The sequence below is a fragment of the Arachis ipaensis genome, chromosome B05 (assembly GCF_000816755.2).
Source record: "Arachis ipaensis cultivar K30076 chromosome B05, Araip1.1, whole genome shotgun sequence".
NCBI lineage: Eukaryota > Viridiplantae > Streptophyta > Magnoliopsida > Fabales > Fabaceae > Arachis > Arachis ipaensis.
The window spans coordinates 3,692,929-3,701,613 of record NC_029789.2 but is presented as its reverse complement, the minus strand read 5'-3'; the positions used below and the strand labels follow the sequence as shown (position 1 = coordinate 3,701,613).

At 31.7% G+C, this 8,685-nt stretch overlaps 1 long non-coding RNA gene and 1 pseudogene across 1 annotated transcript; one reads left to right on the top strand and one right to left on the bottom strand.

Moving 5' to 3' along the window:
- Positions 3,547-8,006, top strand: LOC107642520 (annotated as a pseudogene).
- On the bottom strand, positions 7,478-7,858 carry LOC110271701. The gene is made up of 2 exons (XR_002362284.1): positions 7,763-7,858; positions 7,478-7,678 (listed from the first exon to the last, which is right to left on the bottom strand). It is a non-coding gene; the product is annotated as an uncharacterized LOC110271701 (long non-coding RNA).

Here is an 8,685-nt window from a genome sequence, read left to right as displayed (position 1 = left end):
GCTGAATATCACCCTTTGTAGTTCATTAACAATCTGTTTTGTTTGAGACAATGATGATAACTGTTTTCTACAGACTAGAGGTAGAGGAAGGCCTCCAAAACTCCATGTCACCAAGGCCAGGGCAATGGAAAATGCCTCTCCAAAGCCTGTTACTCCAGGACCAGTTGCTGTATCTGCTGAAAGGATCAAGGGTAGCAGCTCCGCAACAGCCAAAAAGCTTGCTAGCTTCATGACATTTGTTCCAACTCCAGGTTTCAAACCTCCCAGAAAAAAAAGACATGGAATGACTTCAAGACTTGAAGACATGAAATATAGGGCAATTAATATCTGTTATTTTGTCAGGCTAAAATTTGCCATTTGTAAACAATGTGGTAGTTGTGGAATATTGGATAGCCCTGTTTTTTGTATAGCCCTTTAGATAAGAATAGCCTTAGTACAAACTTATGTTAGGCTTTTTGAGCTTAGCCTTTTGACTATCAGCTTCTACTTTTGTGTTATTATCATCTTAAAATAATGTTGTTATTTGAATTTGAGACAATGGAAACTGGTAGACCATTGGTCATGTTATGCTAATCCTAGTTCACTTCATTTTAATTATGTTTCTTCTGATTTGCTATTTTTTTTATGATCAAGAAAAATGGTGCATGTAGAGATCTTTTTAATAGTAAAAAAATATGAACATGGCATACCAACAGGTTTACTCATAAGTTTGTTCATATTAAAATAACAGCAAATTATGAAGGTTGACAACATCCACAATTTCACATTAACTACTTCACTTGCCACTAAAGAACATACACATAATCATAAAAACCATAATTACAACTATTAGTCCAAAATACAGTTGCATCCTAAGTGCTCTAACTTCAGCTTCTACGGTCATCATTCTCCATGATAGGTTTTGGTTCAAGACAACAACATCACTCTCTATTTTTGCATCAGTTTTAACATTTTCCTTTGCACCATCTAATCCTTTATACTCATTATCCTCAGCCCACCTAAAGTAATTGCAGTGGCTGTCCTTCTGCAAAATATTAGGTTACAAAAATCTCAAAATCCCACACAAATAATTAGAAGCTTCAAGAAGACTATATTCATAACTCACCTGATATCTTGGACAAGCATGGAACAATCTATCTGGATTTTCTTTTGTCCCAGACTTCTTGATCACTGTCTTCAACCCACAAAAGCACATTTGGTCCGTGTTCTTCCTTCGCCACCGCAGCGACGAGCTCGAAGCATCTTCCGTGTGATTGCGACAGTTGTCGACTGTGACACCCACTTACGCTACCCATCATGCAGTTGCTCAACAATTTCGGCCTCTGCAGAATCAATCTAACGCTGCAGCAACAATGGCATTTCACAGGAAGAGGGGATTAGGGTTTACATACCTAGGACTAGTTTGACATAAATAGTGAAACATATCTTGTCACTAGCCATTCTACACCAAGCTGGCATGCTGATATGCCACACTGACGGCCACATAAGCAATAGTTAACAGCGTCAATGACGGAATTAACAGAAGATGAATGGAAGGACTAACGTTACCATTTTTAAATTTTTGGAGGACATTCTTGATTAATTTATTTTTTTGGAGACCAATTTAAAAATTGAGTAATCTTTCGGAGACTAATTTGGTTATTTACTCATTAAACAAATGCCAGAAGCATAATGTCAAGAAAAGAAACAAGAAAGGTTCCCACTGCAATAGTGCAATTCCCACAACCGAGGATAATAATGATGGATGGCCCAAAGCACATGTGAAATTATTACTAGAACTAGAATCTTATAGTAGATCCTATAAGAGATTCATGTGACCTATGATTAATGCATGGCTTCAAGACTTTCAAATAGTGATAGGTTTTATGTGGTGGTATGTATATAAGCCATTGCTTCAGGTTCAAACAAATAATTCTTCCTACATTTGTTAGCTTTTGGAATATACTTCTTTTGTAAAATGAATTTGCCTGTAAAGTGAAAAAAAAAAAAAGACAAAAAAAAGGTAGAGCATTTGATTTCATTCATAATTGAAATTATTATATTGACCTAAAAATGGTGAAATTGAAGGAAGCATGTAAATAATAGTTGATAGTTACAATTTTATTGCTAGATTTTTTGTTGGATTAATTTGACATTATTCTTAACATTTAAATGAAAAGTAAATTACTATTTTTATCTATAAAAATTTAAAATACTAATAAATTTATTTATAAAAAAATAAAATTAAATTTATACTAATAAAAAATAGTTGTTATATAACAAACGTATTAAAACATTAATTTTATTGGTAGGTAGATATGTTATTAACACTATAAAATTTTATAGGTAAAAGTAATATTATTCACCTTTTATCAAGTTCTTGGTGTTGGTTAACCTGCCTCTAGTAATCACTATGTATCATCACTCTTCAATAATTCAACCATGTGATCACTAATTCAATGGAACATCATTATTTCAATAATAGATCTATCACACCGACAGCTTTATTTTTAATTGTGTAATTAGATTTTCAAAAGGATTTGAAGTGAATTGCAACTAAATTATACAATCTATCTAATAATAATAAAGTTTTTTTACTACATTATTTCAACTTTTTGGGAGGTTAAATATAGACTATGAAACCCAATAAAAAACGATCTTTAGCTCATAATAACTAATAAAATAAATTTCTGGTAATTTAAATAGTTAACAAGCATGATTAATGTGATAAAATGACTTCAAAGCCCAAATGGGTTGGTGAAGGAACTCAATTATTTCTTGATGTAGGCCATTCAACCCATGTCCATAGTACAATAATATAGGCACATAGCAACAAAAACGTGGTTTGATTTTGACTTGTCAATAATTATACTAAGAATTTATCGGCCAGCGACAAACCCGTAAATGGAGTTTTGATCTGTAACGGATTAGTAATTGACCTGTTGGGCAGGGGATATCGTGGGAAACAAAAAAAAAAAAGGAGTACTAGGGGACCAGCAATTTTTGTGTTTTATAACCATCAATTGGCCATCAATAAGATTTTTAATGGTGTGAGATTAAATCCAATAATGTGGGATCATTCAATTTTCTTTTGATGGTTAAATGCTGGCCAACTTTTAAAAAAGTTGCTGGCCCCTAGACTTTCTCAAAAAAAAAAAATTATACTAAGAAAACCAACTTGAGTTGGTCTAGTGGTTAGCTTATTAGTTTGCTTAAATAAGTGTCAGGAGTTTGAATCTCGTTTTATGTATGTAGTAGTCGACAAACCTTTGAATGGAGCTCAGATCCGCGACGGATTAGTTCTTGGTCCCTCGAAAGTAAAAATTATACTAAGAACATTAAAAATGATTAACATAATTGGTAGCTAACAACTTCTCATTGGATATAAGTAAGTTCGATTTTAATTTTCAATTTTCAACAATAAAATTATAGGTACTCAATATTTGAAGACCAATCAAAACTCTTGTGGTAATAAGAACGAAAAAAAAGAGAAGAAATTGGACCAACTAACTAACATTCACTGCATATAAAAAGTTGTTTGTTTAATACTATAAAAGTGTAAGCATAGAGAATGAGAAATTTGCACTAGCTTTACCATAGTAAAAAAAAAAAAAAAAATTGGCATTACAGTTAGAAATTGATTCTTTTCTGACACTAACTGAAAACAGGATCAGCTGAAAATGGAATAAGAGTTTTCAATTATCAGTTGCTGCTTATAAACCTTATACTATATCAAGTTCCAAGTTCACCGTACTTGAATTTTGAATATTTGGAGCTAGGAAAACAATAAAGGTTGGTACTTTAATGGTTTAAACCCCACCCCCCATTTCTTTGTTGCATTCTCGTGCTGGAACTGAAAATTGGGTTCATTTTTCAGTGAAGGATGAACCACATTCATAATTTATAATCTTCTAGTACCCTTTATTCCTTGAATTAAGCAAAGCAACTTAGATATATGATCCGTTTCTTTGTTTTGAAATATCTGCAGTGAGCTAAGTTATCCAATTACATGGCTACTCAAATTGGTGGTTCACTTGTTTGTGGAGTTGCTATTGAAGGGGTTGTGAAAAGAACAAAACTCAACAATGAGGTTGGGAAGTGTAATTTCCATTTTAGAACAGCAACAGAAAGAAGGGCTTGGAATTCCATCAGGATTCTTCACAAGAAAGTGGTTTCTTTTGACAATTTTGTGAGACACTGTGGTTTGGTTGCTAATGAACCCATTTCTGATGTTGGGTTGAGTCATTTTGATGTGCATAATGATGACGATGATGATAGTGCATTATCAGAAAATGGCATCTTGATCAACAAGAAGAATTTGTATGATTCCGACACTCTTTTACTCAAATTAGCATACTTTGTCAATTAATCATGAGTCCTTTTGTTCTTGAATGCTAATCAGGTACCATGTAATGAATATTATGCTTATATATGTGATTTTTGGCTTTCTTTTTTTCAATTCACAGTGTGTTTGATGGGGTAAATTTAGAAAACAAACCTAAAGTTCCAAGTGTACAAACTGAGCTTATAATGCTTTCTATACCTGCAATTGCTGGACAAGCAATTGAGCCCTTAGCGCAATTGATGGAGACTGCTTACATTGGCAGATTGGGTAAGTTGATTGATCTTTGGTAATGTTGATGGTTTTGAAAAACTTGCATTATGCTGATTTTTCATTCTTATGTTATGGTATGCATAAATTTACTTTTTAGTTACTAATGAATTGATCTTTTTGCATGGTGATTATTTGAATAGGAGTATTGGAGTTGGCATCTGCTGGTGTTTCCATGTCAATTTTTAACATAGTATCAAAGGTTTTCAACATTCCCCTCCTTAGTGTGGCAACTTCTTTTGTAGCAGAAGAAATTGCAGCCAATCCAATCAATAATGAAGGTCTTTGGCTATGTTCTTTGGATCTAGATTGTTCCTCATCATGGTTGGAATATCATCAGTGAGTTAAACCTTGCATCACAAACTTCTAAATTCTTATGTACAATCCCTCTTCCTTATCCTTGTTATTTCATTTTTTGGTCCATTTCCATTATCTGATGTTGCTGTCCTAATGTTTTTCTGCATAGGACTCACCAATGCGGATTCTATCAGAGCGATTTTTGTCGCTTAGAGCCATCGGTGCTCCGGCCGTTGTCATTTCTTTGGCTGTGCAAGGAATATTTAGGGGATTTAAAGACACTAGGACCCCTGTACAATGTTTAGGCAAGTACTTCATTACACTTTTTGAAACAGACACTAATAGAAATTTAATAAGGTTCATGTCACATTGATCACACTGTAATGATTTTTACATTATTTGAACTTTTGCAGGTTTTGGCAATTTGGCTGCAGTGTTTTTGTTTCCTGTACTTATTTATAATTTTAACATGGGTGTGGCTGGAGCTGCCTTGTCCACTGTCATATCTCAGTATGACCTCTTATGTTTGTTCTTCCTATGCATCTTTTCAATACAGTAACATAGAGATCAATCAAATTAATAGACTCTGTATTAATATTATTTCAGGTACATTGTGGCCACTTTGATGATATGGAGTCTCAGTAAAAGGACTAAACTGTCAATCCCAAATATTAGAAGCCTTCCTTTTGGTGGATACTTGAGATCTGGTGAGTATCTTCTCTATCTGATTTGACATTAATTCAGTGGTTACACTTGTAAGTTTGATTCAAACCATTGATAAATATCATGGTTTTATTGCTTTGGTAGGTGCCATTTAAGGAATAACATATCTCTATGGCTAGTCAAGAGTACTTACTTTGTTGTTTCAAGTTAACTTCCATGTGTCTTTGATTAACTATCTAATCTATATATAAGAATTAGACATGACATTTCTGATTTCATTTTGTAGCTTTTGCATCTTTATGCATCTTCTGTTTTGAATGCTAAATACTTGAGAAACTAGAGGAGTGCCTTGAGGGAAGTTTTTCCAATTTATTGCACAGGTGGTTTTCTTCTTGGGAGAACTTTAGCTTCTGTAATGACAATAACTTTGAGCACAACAATGGCTGCACGTCTCGGACCCTTAGCCACGGCAGCACATCAGATATGTTTGCAAGTATGGTTATCTGTATCACTTCTTGTAGATGCACAAGGAGCAGCTGGTCAGGTAAACTAATCTCTCTTCATAAACATTAGAATCTCTTAGTCTTCATGTCAAAATTTCACAAATATTAGATGACAGGATCATTAGAATATTAATATGAGAAGATCTATTCAAATTTGAATTTTCTCATTCCCTTTGACTTCATATAATTGACCAATGGAGTTATATTTCTGAATAGGCTCTTGTTGCAAGTTTCTTGGCCAAGGGCGACTACAATACTGTAAAAGAAGTAACTTACTTTGCTTTAAAGGTTGTCTATCTCATTCTTTGTGTTAAATTATCATATACTTTGCCCCTAGTATTCATATTTCTAATTTGATTTTATGTATTCTCAGATTGGAGTACTCACTGGAGTCATGTTAGCTATAATTTTGGGTACCTCTTTTGGTTCTCTAGCAACCCTTTTCACTCAAGACATTGAAGTCTTAGGTATTGTTAAATCTGGTCTACTGGTAAGAAACTAAGAATACTTACCTGCATTTCTGTTAATTATTTTCATTAGGTAAATTACATTGATCTAGTATATGCTAATTTTTTATACAAAATATCATTGTATTTTGAAAGATATAACACCGAGTAAGGAGGTTGGTATATGCATGACAATCAAGAATGTTATATGTAATATCACCTCATTTTACAATAAACTAGTGTAATTTAATTAGTACTTATATATCATATGCAAGACCTTTTTTTTTTTTTGGACTTGATGCAAGACCTTAATTATATCATAAATACTTGCACAGTTTGTGAGTGCTAGCCAACCTTTAACTGCTTTGGCTTATATCTTTGATGGACTGCATTATGGAGTTTCAGACTTCTCCTTTGCTGCTTGTTCTATGGTAAGTAAATAACTTTTTTTTTTTTCTTTTAGCCTAAAAGCGTAGAATAGTTTCTTTAATGGGTAATCTATAAAAAAAAATACCTGACTTTTGGATACGCAGACAAAAAAATTCTCACTTTTAAAACGATAAATAAGATACAAATAACGATATTTATAAAAAATTGTATCAGAATCTAATTTTTAAAAATATATTTAGCTTTAAGTATTTTTTATCGTATTTTAAAATATTCTAAGGATATTTTTGTCTTTAACAAAAATAAGGTCATTCTTGTTTTACTCTTCTGTAATTTATTCTGATATTTTTGTAAAATAATCTAAACAGATGTTAGTGGGTGCAATCTCTTCTACATTCTTGCTTTTAGCTCCTTCAGTCATTGGTATACAAGGAATCTGGTATGGTTTAGCTCTTTTCATGGGCCTCCGAACAATTGCCGGAATTATGAGGTGAATTAAACAATAACATTGCTCAATTCTACAATAACTGATAATTTTTATTTTTATAGTTTTATAGTTTATACAAATAAATTGATTTGAGAATATACCGAAAAGGTGAAAGTAAGGGATAAAAGGAGAAAAAAAAAAAAAAGTAAAGCTATCTAACAAACTAGAGAAAGAAGTTAACTTTCAAGTATCAATAATTCAATATACAACTTTACTTTGTTGTTCAGATTATTATCAAAAGATGGACCATGGTGGTTCTTGCAACTAGACAACCACAAATTGAAGGTGGGTTAATAAAAGAGGACTTTTTTTTATGTGTGATATTCTTCTACATTTTTTTTGTAATGTCATGCTCATATTTTCTCTTCTTTTTATCTTTTAATATCACACAAGAAGAACAATCGGACATGTGAAATTTTTAAACTACCATAAATGATAAATTGATAATCTCTAGCAAAATTCACATGTTTTCAAGGAGAAGGGGGTAAGAAAAGTAAATGGCTAAAGATGGTGGATTTTTTGTTGGGCTTTGTAATTATGGAACTTTTCTTTTTATCGGCCACAAGTTCATGCTTTTGTTAGAGATTTTGGAATTGTAATTGCTATTGTTATTAATTGTATTATATTTTGGGGAATGGTTTAGAGTTATTTTAGAAATGTTAATACATTTTTTTTTTTACCAAAGATAAGAGACTCGAACCCGCAACCTCTTAATTGAGTATGAAGAGACTATGTCATTTGAGCTATAACTCATTGGCAAAATGTTAATACATTTAATATTTAAAAATGTGTATTCCATTCTTATTTAATATATTTCTATATTAAATAATAATTAATATAAACATGTGTAAATAATTAATATCGATACTAATCTTTTATAAATTAGTGATTATGATAGTAATTTTTTATTTGAGATGTCTCCTCAAAAATCAAATTCCTTTATATAATAACGAGTGAATTACCAATGTAGTAATGTCTTTTTGTACGACAAATAATGTTATTTTTGACGAGAAAAGAGACCTTTGGCATCTCTATTTTATTTATCTTCACGAGATAATTAATAATTCTATTTTATCTTTATGTGAGCTTTTTGGTCGTCTAGCATTAACAAAAATTGCTAATGAACATGTTGAGTTAGTGAAGGAGACAGTACGTGTCAATGTGAATGGTTAATAAAGACGGTAAATTATTTATAAAATTGGTTAAAAATTTATTTGTCAGGATTTTATTTATATTAAAAATATTTTGATACAATATTTTTTTAAATTAATTTTTATTTATTATATAAATCAATTTTTAAATAAATTTTTA